The sequence below is a fragment of the Eulemur rufifrons genome, chromosome 8 (genome assembly GCF_041146395.1).
Source record: "Eulemur rufifrons isolate Redbay chromosome 8, OSU_ERuf_1, whole genome shotgun sequence".
NCBI lineage: Eukaryota > Metazoa > Chordata > Mammalia > Primates > Lemuridae > Eulemur > Eulemur rufifrons.
Genome location: NC_090990.1, coordinates 81,627,899 through 81,641,124, shown reverse-complemented (window position 1 = coordinate 81,641,124; position 13,226 = coordinate 81,627,899).

Sequence of the window (13,226 nt, the reverse complement as noted above, 5' to 3'; positions counted from 1 at the left end):
AGTGTATTTTCTCTCTTCGTGGGGAACTGATGTACACAGATGTGATTGGCTGAATCTTTCACAAAGGGAGAACCAATGTGCTAGTTACAGTTAACCCAAGATAATTTATTTCTGCCCATACTTGAGTGCTTTTAAAAATTTTAACAAAAGCTTGTGGTGGTCCTAAACTCTCACCACTGGGTAAAGGTCTGTTTCTCTTGGTTAGCTTTTACATTTTTCCTATGTGTGGTGCTATTCTAGGCTGTGCCTTTTCCTCAAGGCAGAAGAGAGTGGGGTGGAGCATTTGGCAAAATTCCCTGAGGTTACAGGCCACCAATTCCTCTTCCTGCTCTACTGAAAAGTAATGCCCCGCCAACCTTGCCATCCCCCAGGTTGGCCCCTTTGTGTGCTAAACCGTGACTGCTCAACACTTAAAGATGATGCCCACAGGAAAGTCCTGGGAAAACTTGTGAGCTGGGGTCCTGATTCATGCACCAGGCAGCAACAATAGCAAATGCAGACAGAACATTTGCGCAACAAAGCTTTTAGCTTGTAACGCTGACAAAGAACATACCAAGAAACTCACTTTTCCTCACAAGCAACTTGTTATTGCCAAATATCCTGTTCATCTGATGGGACATCATCTGTTAATCATCAAATAGAGGAGGCTCTATTTGTATTCCATAACTCCATCCTGATGTGAATACCACTAGCCGTACCTGTTGAACTGAATCTATTCAAGTATGCAGACAAGAGATGGGTATATAGGATGAAGTCAGCTGTTCTTACCTCTGAGCATCTGGTAAATGTTGAATGAATGGTTAATCAGCATACACAAACACTGACACTAGTTTGTCCACTGTATTTAGTGGATTTTAGGTAATAGTCAACTTGGCATTTAAAAGGCTTGAGCCTAAACCCGGGTCCTGAGTTTATAGCTATGTCTCATTTTCCATGGCTTTAAAATGAGAATATCACCTGCAGAAATTTTCTGCAGCTATTGTTAACTCTGAATTGTTCTTATGGACCCTAAATACATCCAACCCTGGGAGATACTAATAAAAGGATACTTTGTAATTTTATGAACTGGCAAAGTATACTGTGGGTACCTTCTGGGTTCATACATTACACTGCTCTAAGGGACACCATTTATGTTGTATTTCACATGAATGGTACCCTCTTTGGGTTACGCAAAGCAGTGGCTCTGGATATAATGTAATAATTGTACAAAAACAGCTACTATTTATTGATAAACGTAAATCTGTACATTGTGAACTACCTTGCAAGAATGAATCATTATCTCCATTTTATAGATGGGAAGTTTGAAGTTCAGAAAAGTTCAATAAATTACTCACTTCCACCACCAAGTCAATGGTTGAGGATGAGGCAATAAGGTTTTGAAACCTGTTTGACTCCAAAATTTGAGTTTTTCCCACTATGCTGTCAATATCAAATACATTTGCAATAAATGGATATTTCTTCATTCACTCAATAGATATTGATTAAATGCCACTAATAATGACAGTCAACTTCCTGCAGATCATATGAGGCAGAGAAAAAAACAGAAAAAAATAGTCTGCAGCTATTGAAGACATAGCATATACCAGGTTGGGGATGCAAAGTGGAACAAAACCAACATGGTCCCTGCATGCATGGAGCTTGGTGGAAAGAAACGTGAGGCAAATAAAACAACATCTAATACATTTGTGTTCACTATGTGGCAGGCACTATTCTAATTGTTTTATATACATTCATTTAATCTGCGTGCCAACCCTGTTAGAGAGATATTAATATTATTTTTATCTCTATTTTACAGATGAAGAAACAAGAGTAATTTTTGCAGGATTACACAGCTGGTCAATGACAGATCTGGGATTAAACTCTAAGGGTTCTAGCTCCAGAGATCATGCACTTAACAGCTAATGTTACTAACAATAATCATATACATCATTATTTCTGTGATAAATGCTATAAAATAAAGGCATTGTGTTAAAGCAGATATAACATTGTATTTATTTTTATTCAAAGCTTATTAATCTAGTTTTCATTAAAATCTATATATTCATTTATAGAGAAAGTAGTATAGCATGATATACATGTGTGTGTGTACTTATGTATTCAATTTTTAAGCACTATTATCTCTAGATGGTGGAATTTCAAATAATTTTAAAAATTTTGTTCTTTATGATTTTCATATCAAAATTTTAAAAACAATAATTAATTTTACCATTATAAAAATGAGCAAGCTGTTTTATCAATATTTTGGAAAAAATCTCATTCACTATAAAGACAAGGTTTTCATTAAAAAAATGGTCTTTTAGTGAGGCCAAGAAAAAGAAAAAGCTGAAGAGGGAAAAAAATCACAATGAATATTTCCATAAGACTTACCTCTGTGGTAAAACCACATAAAAATTGAGAACTACATCCACAAAATTTCTCAACTAACTGTTGAAAAAGTGTCACTTGGCTTCAGAAGCTCTTATACGATACTCAGATTTTTTAGTAAAAATTTAATAGTAAATCTCGAATATTTAAATATTTGCTTGGCTTAAGCTAACTTAAATACTAGGAAGGGCCTGCTCTCTTCATGGGGGCCCATGCTACGATGTGGAAAGAGCAAAGCCTTCTCACTGTTCAGAACTGGGTTTAAATCCTGACATTCCCACTTCCTAGTCAAAAGACTGTGGCCCATTTATTTAATCTCTCTGAGGATCAGTTTCTACATACATACATAAAGAGGAGGATATCTCAGCACTGCAGGGTTGTTATGAGATTAGAGATCATTGTGAGATAGATTATACATCATGTATGTAAGGCACCTGGCTCTTTGCTCAATAAATGTTTTTTAATAAAGTACATATTTTATTTTAATATGAATGCTAGGTTTATACCACAAGGCATTTCAAACCCTTTCTTTTTGAGTGAAATGTATTATAGTCAGTGGGTATTAAGATGATTCCCATTTTTACTTCTTTGGGGAGCCCTTCCCAGCCCTAGTGTGATCTTTTCGGGGCAGGCCCTGGGGTGAGGGGTGAAGAAACAGCAGGAGATGGGACAGTCTCCAGGAGCTCAGGGAGCAGATCTTGGGGGAAAAAAAAGAGATGCCTAGAACATCCATCCTATCACATCAATTTATTTATTTTCAGGCTATTTTCCCCTGACAAGTTTTAACTACTTCCTACTATATCTGGTGGGAAATAAGCACCAAATTTCTCCCACAGGGAAAATTTGTTGTTTCTGTTTATCAAATGTTTGGAAATTCAGAGTATCAGGCTTTAGAGGTAGATGGTATCTCTTACAAGACACACAAAAGAGGTACAATGCTTAGACTCTTTAAGAGCTGGAATCAAGCAATAAACCCATGTTGTAATATGTGGAGAATCTTATCCAATAAACCTACATTCTGAATTTTTTACTCTTCCCCCCCAAGTTTGCCCATGATTAAGATGATTGATGGCTACTTTTCTGGAAAGGTAAAACCAGATCAAGCCAGAATGCTGAGGCTAATGTAGCTAGTCTTTATTGTGATGTGAGAAATTATTGCCTGAACTTTTTTGAAGTATAATGTACACATAGAAAAGGATATATACATAGCAAAAATGACAGCTTGATGAATTTTCAGAAACCGAACACGTCCCTGTAACCAGCATCGAGATCAAGAAACAGATCATTACCACACCCTAGAGGCTACTGCTCTGGTCACCAATTGCTCCTTCCCAAAAGGGTGGCCCCTCTTCTGATTTCTAACAGCACCACGGATTGGTCCCACCTGTTTTTGAACTTTATATATACAGAATTGCCTTCTCTTTTTGGTCTGATTTCTTTCACTCAGCACTTTAGTTATAAGATTCACACATGGTGTATGAAGATCGTTCACCACCATTACTGCGTAGTAACCTAGTGCATGTGTGAAAATTTTGGATCAGATATTCATTTTCAAAACTCAAAGTTAAAAATAGGTATGTACTGATGTTAAGATTTTCTTTTTCCCATGTTCTAACCCCCTAAAATGGAGTTTCCTAAAAGAGTTAAGCAAGGAAACTTTTTGCTGTGGAAAGGAAGATGTTGGATTCCTGTTAATTCTGCTTTGTTTAGACTTTTTTCCACAATGGGAGGTGTTAACAGAGGAAGTGTGATGCTGCCTGGGAAAGGTCTCACTGTTTATCATCCGACTTTGGCAGGTCAGTGTAGCCAACTTCCTGCGTAATTCCCTAGGCACTTGAAGACGGGAAAAGAAGCTGCCGTCTGGCTCCTCCTGTCCTGGTACCCAAACCAAAGCTGGGGCCAGGCCCAAGTGTGAAGTAGTTTAAACTGGTCTGTAGTGCTACCCCACTCTCCTTTCTGTATCACCAGCTACTGTCCCCTAAAGCTTCCTAAGGGGCATGTGATTACAGCCCTCTTCTTCATCGGTAGGACACACCACCTAAAAGTGATTTTAACTCAGTAGTTTGTGACTGTTTCTCTATCACGTATCACCCCTGTTGGCATCTTAGGGTTGGTATAAATAAAGCGATTTTCCTAGAACATGTCATGACCCTTTGTATGTAACTGTGTCTTTCTACTAGAGGTACTTATAGATTAAGTATCTTCAAAGGAAAGGAATGTGAGTTGACCAACCAAGTAAGACATAGAGAATGCTAGTGAGAATGTGAATCTTCTATAGGCAACGGGAAGTAATTTCTAATTCCTTACCAAAGACTGGGGCCTGCTGGTATCATCACTATTCTTTTGGAAAGAAGACGCCACCGTGTGCATGGGAATGGGAGGGCTCAAAACCTGATGCTTCCCTCTGTGTCCTTCTTGACCTGGTGTTTCCATGGTCACACTGGGGAAACTCAGCTCACCTCACTCTTCAAAAACATTGGTCATCTCTTCTCTTTTCTTAGTTTCTCAGTATCTCCTTTGTAAGACGTTAGGTAGTTGTTTAATAAATTTGCCTTGTACAAAGCAGATGCTCAAAAATAGTGATAATATTGTAACGGCTACTTCCCTCAGGGGTGTTGACGTTGTAACATTGGACCTTGAGTGCCTCCATCCAAAGAATAAATATCACACTTACTGGTTAGAATAAAAATAATGATGGACATTATTTTATGTAGCCTTTGCTGTGTGCTAGGGACTATGTTAAACACTATAAATGAATTCTTGTTTAATCTTCCTATTATCCTTATTTTATGGATGAAGCATAGAGCTCTAATAATTTGGTCAAGATCATATAGCTGATAAGTGGCAGAATGATAATTTAGTTAGAGCCAAATCTGTCTGACTCAAAAGCCAAGCTTTTAATCATTACAATATAGAGATTCAGTTTTGTGTTGTGCATTTACTTTTCTGCAGTAATAATACTGCTTTTTGTTAGCCCAATATTTTCTTTGCTCTATCACATATTTCACTGAATCTGCTTTTTCTCATACATGTTCCTGATAACATATCCTTTTTACCTTACTGAGCATAGCAGATGGCCAGTTATGTAAAATATTTTCCTGATTCATGAAGTTTATCTAGGGCAAAAGGCTTTTCTCCACTCATGACTGTGTTCCTCTTTGTTATGAAGCATTTGTCTGCTTTACTATTAATATTTAGTCTCCATAATTTTGACTTGTTGATCCTCATTGTTGGTCACAAATCTGAAAAGACAGTTTTAAGTATTTGTCTTAAATGAGGGGTTCAAAGATTCCTAGGACAAGGCCAAAGTAGCAGGCCATGTGGGGTGGCAGCCCTGGACCCCCGTCAGATGGGCTGCCAGGGTTTCATTTACTACGACTTAGGGTAGAGGTCTCAGATCCCATTTCTGAGGCACAATTGTGCAGATATGTTTTCTCCACCACACATCTGGCTAATGCAGTTAGGCAAATTAGGGAAGAAAGCCAGACTGTGACAAAGTCTTACTTGGTTTGGGGGCAGGGGAGAGGTTTTGTATCATTATTGTTGTAGTTACTGAGAAAATTTTAAATTAGTAATGACATTGGAGACAAAGAGGTTGCTAACACTGCCACTTATCCCACAATATTCCCAGAAACCCTGCAGGCTGAATCTCCAACTATGGAATTTTTCAGAAACGGGGACAGCCCAGGGAAGAGAACTTTTGGAGTAGAAGCTTCCCTGAAATCACATCACAGCTGCTTCCAACTTTGCGTACACACACGGAGCCCAGTGGTGCCGGCATCTGTGAACACTTGCATGCTCTTCACTGTGGCTGTAGAGCTTCACTTTCGTGTCCAGGTCATTTATACTTTGTGAGTGTTTCAGAAGCATTTGTGGCTCCATTGAGCTATACATAGGAATGTACACTGGCTGAGCTTTTGGACAGATGAGCTCTTGGAAATCTACATGATGACATAGAAAGAATATGGGCTTTGAAGTCAGACTTACTGCCCTTGGATTTATAAATTGGCTCTAATATTTGTTAGTTCTTTGATCTTGGATATGGCAACTTACTTGTTTAGCTTCAATTTTATCATTTGTAAAGTGTCACTCATACAGCATGTAATCAATATATCACACTAATAATTTCTTATTTTAAGTCAGTTTCTCTCACTGGTCGAAGGTCCATGAGAATTGGGACTTTATGTCTTATTCATTGCTATATTCTTGTTACGCCTAGTACAGTGTCTGGCAGGGAATAAGTGTTCAATAAACATTTATTTAAGTTAATAAGTTCTATAATAAAAAAAAACTTCTGAGATTTTTATTGTAATTGCATTCAATCCACAGGTCAATTTTAGGACTATTTATATTTTAGGATTCATGAACATATCTTTATATTATATTTAGATTTTCTATGTTTTTAATAAAGTTTTGTGATTTTTGCTATAAAGTTAGACATCTTTTGTTAGATTTATCCTTAGATATCTGAAGTTTTTATAATACTGCAAAAGCCTATTTAGAAAAACATCACATTTTTAAATTCTTTGTGTTGATACTTAGAAATGCAACTTAAATTTATACATTGTTTTTTAATGAGCCACATTTTAAAATTTTCTTATTAGTTCCAGTAATTTATCTGTAGATTCACTGAGGTGTTCTACTCAGACAATGCTATAACTTGGAAATAAAGACCATTTTATTTCTTACTCTTCAATCCTTATATCTTATTTTTTCTTTTCTTCCTTACTGCATTGTCTAGGACTTCTAGTACAATACTGAATAGAGGTGGAAATAGTGAGATCCTGTCTTGTTACTGATCTTAAAGGGAATGGTTATGGTCTTTCATCATTAAATATAATGCCTGTTATAGGTATTCTTTATAGATACCATCTATGACATTATGGAAGTTCCCTGTCATAAATTTTTAAAAAATGAATGGATACTGAAATTTATTGAACATTCCATTGTGTATTGAAAAGATTACATTTTTAATCTTCTTTAATCTGTTATTATGGATAACTATATAACTGACTTTCTAATGTTAAATAAATTTTGCGTTCCTGAGATAAATTCAAATTGTTCATGGTGCATTGTGCAATCTCTTCGTTGTATACCTAGGTCAGATAGGGAAAATTAAGCTCAGAGAAGTTGAACCACTTGCCCAAGGCTACACAATGCAAGTATTTGTAAAAAGCAAATGATTGAAACCTTGAAGTTCTGAGTAATATAGCCTAGAAGAAATGAATTCAGCATAAAACGTGTTTAGGTCTTACCAGAAGACCACCACATTCAGAAAGAACCACTCTGTCCTTTGGATAAAGGCACTGTAAGCTGTCTTGCAGCAATGCTCTCTGGGGCGCCAAGGTTCCATTTAGGGTCATTTCAGGATCCTTATTATCTCTTAAGTAAGTCCTCAGGGAGGCTACTTGCCTAAGCTTTGGGTAAGGCAATTCTCTCTTACCAGGAGCCAGGATCATAGAATTGTTAAAAAATTGGACTTGATTTGATTATTGCCAGCTATGTGACTTTATACAGTTGCTGTTTTCCATTTCCTTATCATATTATAACCTATTGTTTAATACCATAGTTGGAGTATATATGTATTTCATTCAACGAACACTTGATAACCGACATGTTTAGATGTCAAATATTACTGCAGAGTACTTAGGAAAGTTTTTACTATTCAAGCTCACATGTTTACCAGAATTCCCCTCTTTGAATTTAGCAAGTTTCTAACAATGCAGTCTATAACACACAGGGTTATGAAAAAACCCCTAATTTTCTAAACTGTAAGCAATCCTGCAGAAGGAAGGCAGTTAGAAGATGGGTGACTACCAAAGCAGAGGCCATAAAACCCAGGGAGCCTTCAATGTTTGTGTCTTGGATACTATCTCATCACTTATTTATTTCTAATAGATTTTATATTTTAAAGAAGCTTTATGTTTGCAGAAAAATTGAGCAGAAAGCACAGAGATTTCCCATATACCTCCTGCCCCCAATCATGTAGAGTCTCCTCCATTATCAGTGTCCTCACCAGAGGGGTACATTTGTTACAACTGATGAGCCTAATATCAACACATCATCACCCAAAGTCCATAGTTTACATTAGTGTTTACTCTTGGTGATGTACACTGTATGTGTTTGGACAAATGTATAATGACACATATCTACAATGTTCGTATCATACAGGCTATTATCACTGCCCTAAAAATCCTCTGTTCTACACCTGTTCATTTCTCCATCCCTCTTCACCTCTGGCAACCAATAGTGTCTTTACTGTCTCCATAGCTTTGCCTTTCCCACAGTGTCACATGGTTGGAATTGTACAGTATCTAGTCTCTTCACATTGGCTTCTTTGGCTTAGTAATATGAATTTAAGTTTCTTCCAGGTAGTGTTGGTATTCCAACTCTATTCTCCTTCAGTGTTGTGCTAGCTCTTTTGGGTCTTTTGCCTCTCCATATATATCTCTTAGTCCACTTGAGCTGTTTTAAGAAAATACCTTAGACTGAGTGGCTTATAAAAAACAGAAATTTATTTCTCACAGTTCTGGTGGCTGGAAAGTTCAAGATCAGGGCATCAGCAGATTTGGTGTCTGCTTTCTGGTTCATAGATGGTGACTTCCAGTTGTGTCCTCACATGATGGAAGGGCAAGCCATTTAATACAAAAATAAAATCTGAACCTATTTTTGTTGAAATTTATTTGTGAATATATGAATTGAAAAATTCTAAATGCATACCAGTATGTTAGTGTTTGTTTTGGGTAGGTGATATAGTGCATGATTTTTATTTCCTCTTTATGCCTTTCCACATGGTATAAATCTTTTATAAGAGAATATATTACTTTTATATTTTTATTTTAGAAAAAGACTATTCAGGAAACTTGTTTTTATTAATTACATTGACAGATGAATTACAAAATTTAAAAGCTTTATTTTATTAACAAAAAGTAAAACAATAAACTCTAGTTATAGAAAAAGAACACTTATTAAGCTAAGTTTAAGTACAAACAAGTCACCCAAATTCAAATCTCCAATGACGCCTTTTCCTGCCTCATTATGTTCAAAGGAAAGTAAATCCCTAGGAGGCCATTATTCCTCTTGGTAAGACAATTGCCTCTTATCAGGAGCTGGGATCATAGAATTATTTGAGGATTAAAAAACTAGACTTAGTTTGATTACTTCCAGCTAAGTGACTTTATACAGCTGCTATTTTTCCGTTTCTTTTTTTTATTATTATAATCTATTGTTTAACATCACAATTGGAGTTTATATGTATTTCAGTAAATTACACATTTTAGTAACCAAGATATTTATAAGAAAAGGAAACAATTTTTAAGCAGATATATAGATTTTGAAACATCGTTCAGAATTAACTATCCACTTGTAGAACTCACTCAAGGACACTGTATCCAGTGGTAGATGTGATTAAAGTCACCTGTGTTCTATTCACGCCTGGAGAATATGCATTTTCTGTGTAAGAACCTCCTTGACTAGATTGCACAAGGAAACTCTTCTTAGTCCCAACTTCAGAGCAGAAATACTACTCAGGAAGCCATTTCCAAAACTATATCTTCAAATATATTTGAAAAAAAAATCTAGTATTTCTTCAGTTCTATTATATTTGTATTGAAGTGAAATGAAAAGTCGTGTGATGGATAACATCCATCCCTTATGTGTGATGGGACGAGAACATGGGTTTAGGGCTCTTGAATACAAGAACATTTTATGAGGTATGGTCTGATAGGGTTTGTGGAGAGAATGCCAGTCCCACGAGGGCTGCACGGAAGCAGTGGTTGTTACAGGCAGAGGACATATCATGGCGCTGATATGTATGACAGAAAGCTTATTGGAAGAGAGACTATCTCAGATCCAGTGAATCTAATACAACTTGAATTGACTATTATCGAGCATAACAGCCTGAGAAATAAAAATAACTAAGACATGGTCCCTGCAGTTAAGAAACGTGCAGTCTACTGAGGGACACTGGCATTCAGGCCCAATGTGGCAGAGGCAATGGTTTGGGTGCATAGGATATTTGTCACCCAGACAAAAGGCCATAGCCTTGGTGCCCTTACGGAGCCTGCAGCTGCCTACACTCACTTTTACCCATGTGCCTGTCTCTACTTTGGGCTCTGTAGAAAATGTAATTCTTAGGAACCTATAAAAGGGATAAATATTAAAGAATAAAGAAAAAATTCCATACTCACAAAATTCATAAGAAATTCATTAAGTTAAAAATAGTACTCTTTTATTAATACACATATATATTTAAAGTGGATGTGCAGTGCATGTGTGGGGGAGGAAGTGTAGAATGTGTTTCTCCCCTGCAATTCCTGTCTGTCTAAGTTGAAGTTGTTTGATCTCTGAAACCTAATAAATTTTGAGAAATAATAGAATTGGCTGTCTAGGAGAATTCACAGCTTTTTGGGAGGTAGTTGACCTTACCTAGACTTATGGGGTCGGGCAGAAAGCACAAGATGCTCCTTGTGTCCTTTATTCTCGGCATCGAGTCTCTCACTCTCTCCCTGAACTCTGGTGGCTCTCATCATCTCTATGGGCATGCACTGTCTCGTGGTTATTTATCCTTTCTTTGTGTCTGACCTATATCTCTAACTATACTGAAGATTCAGCAAACTGAGTTTCATATTTTTGTGAAGTTCCCAGACCTAGAACAATGCCCTACAAAAAGGAAACACTCAATACATTGTTGCAGATATTGCTGTTACATTGGTAGATGCTGGTCTGAGAGGTCTTATTGCATAAATTGTTTAATGCTATATTAAACAAAAAGCTTTTGTACAAGGCTTCCCATTCCTCTACACCCTCGCCAGCACTTATCTCTTGTCTTTTTAATAATAGCCATCTAACAGGTGTAAGGTGATATCTCATAGTGGTCATTTCCCTGATGATTAGTGATGTTGAACACATTTCTATACACCTGTTGGCCATTTTTATGTCTTCTTTGTAGAAATGTCTGTTCAGGTCCGTTGCCCAGTTTTTAATTAGGTTATTTGTTTTTCTACTATTGATTTGTGTGCATTCCTTACATATTTTGGATATTAACTCATTAGATATATGGTTTTCAAATATTTTCTCCTAATCTGTAGGATGCCTTTTCATTTTCTTGGTTGTTTTCCTTTGCTATACAGAAACTTTTTAGTTTGATATTACCTCATTTATTTAGTTTTGCTTTTGTAGCCTGAGCTGTTATTAATAGTACCATATCCAAAAAGTCATTGCCAAGACAAATGTCAAGGAGCTTTCCCTATATGTTTTACTCTAGAAGTTTTATGGTTTTAGGTTTATGTTTAAGTCTCCTACCCATTTTGAGTTGATTTTTTTTTTTTAATTTTACTGGAGAAACACTTTTCTGAACCATAGGACATGACTCTGAATGCCTAATTTGCATTTTTAATTCTATATTTTGTTATCTTGCCTCTAGAACATTGTAGAGGAAACAGACCTAGAGAACATGTGAGGCCATTATTAGCTTCGATAACAGTTTGGATCATCAAATGGGCTCTACTGGATAAAATTTTTGAATGGTACTACTTTTATTAAAAATTTTTCAATGAAAAACATTTATGCATGTTTCTATAAATTTGATGTTTAATTGTAATTTCAGAGATGTATCCCTAAAGAAATGAATGATTGCAGAGAGCTGGCATAATTGCCATTAGAGGTAACATTCGTTTGCATGCATCAAAAGAAGACCAATTATCCTATGTAAATATTATAAGCTCTTTAATCTTTTATTACCTTTGATCATGGGAAACAGCAGGGTAAGTTAACCAGGAAGGTTACAGGAAACTCTGAACCATGTAATCTACATTTTGATGGTTGAATGGGGACTCAGATATCAGCCAGTTCTACTTCCCATCCAACCTCAACTTTTTTCATCTGAATTGGGGCATTTTCATGTTTGCCTCACACTTTCAGATCAAAAACATATTCCCCAAAACTTCCCTTTGTGATCAAGGTGACTTTGAATCCAGGTAGACTCAATAATAGAACACCTTGCCCTGAGACATGATTTATGTGTCCTGGCACATATCAAAGAGTACCTTGATATAGATTAGCTCTTATTTCATCTTTAATTACCAGAGATTTCTAGCATAGAATATCCATCAGAAAACCAAGAGAAGAGGGTTAGAAGGGCTGCTTCCTTTTCCGAAAGCAGCTTTTAGTGAGTCTAAGGAAAAAACCCACATTTTATTATAGTGCCATTTCAGATGCACCTGAATTTTAATCCCATTTCCCCCTTATCAGCTGTGCCGTCTTGAGCAAAATATTTAACCCTCTATTATCAATTTCCTTTTTAATAAAATACATATCATAATAATCTCTGAGCAGATGGACCAATTGTGCAGATGGAACCTGCTTCATGAGGTTGTTGTGAGGATTAAATGAGATACATTTTGAAAATGCTTAGCCAGGGTCTGGACCAAGAATAAGTGCTTAATAATGGTAGCTCATAAATATAACAATATCTCTGTTTCACTTCCTCCATGACTTAAATAGTCTATTTATGGTATTTATTTATAAACAGATCACCCATTTAACTGTGCTTCTAGTGTTCTAGTGTTCTAGTGTAGGTGATAAGCCTTCTGTGGTTATCACAGCCTTCTGGTAATCAAAGGACCCAGACACAATATGCTTTTGGAAGGGTGAGAATTCTGTTAATGTGAAAAACCACTTCCTAATTCATCAGCACAGTTTAGAGCATTTTCTGCATGTGTGCATGTCCAACCACTGAGCTTGCACAAAAGAATTCAACTTATTTCAGTCAGCTCAAGGGTTATCTCCCCCAGCACCCTTTCCGACCACCTCTCCACCCCCACCATCAGACTGTCAGATGTCCTCTCGTGGGTCTTGCACAA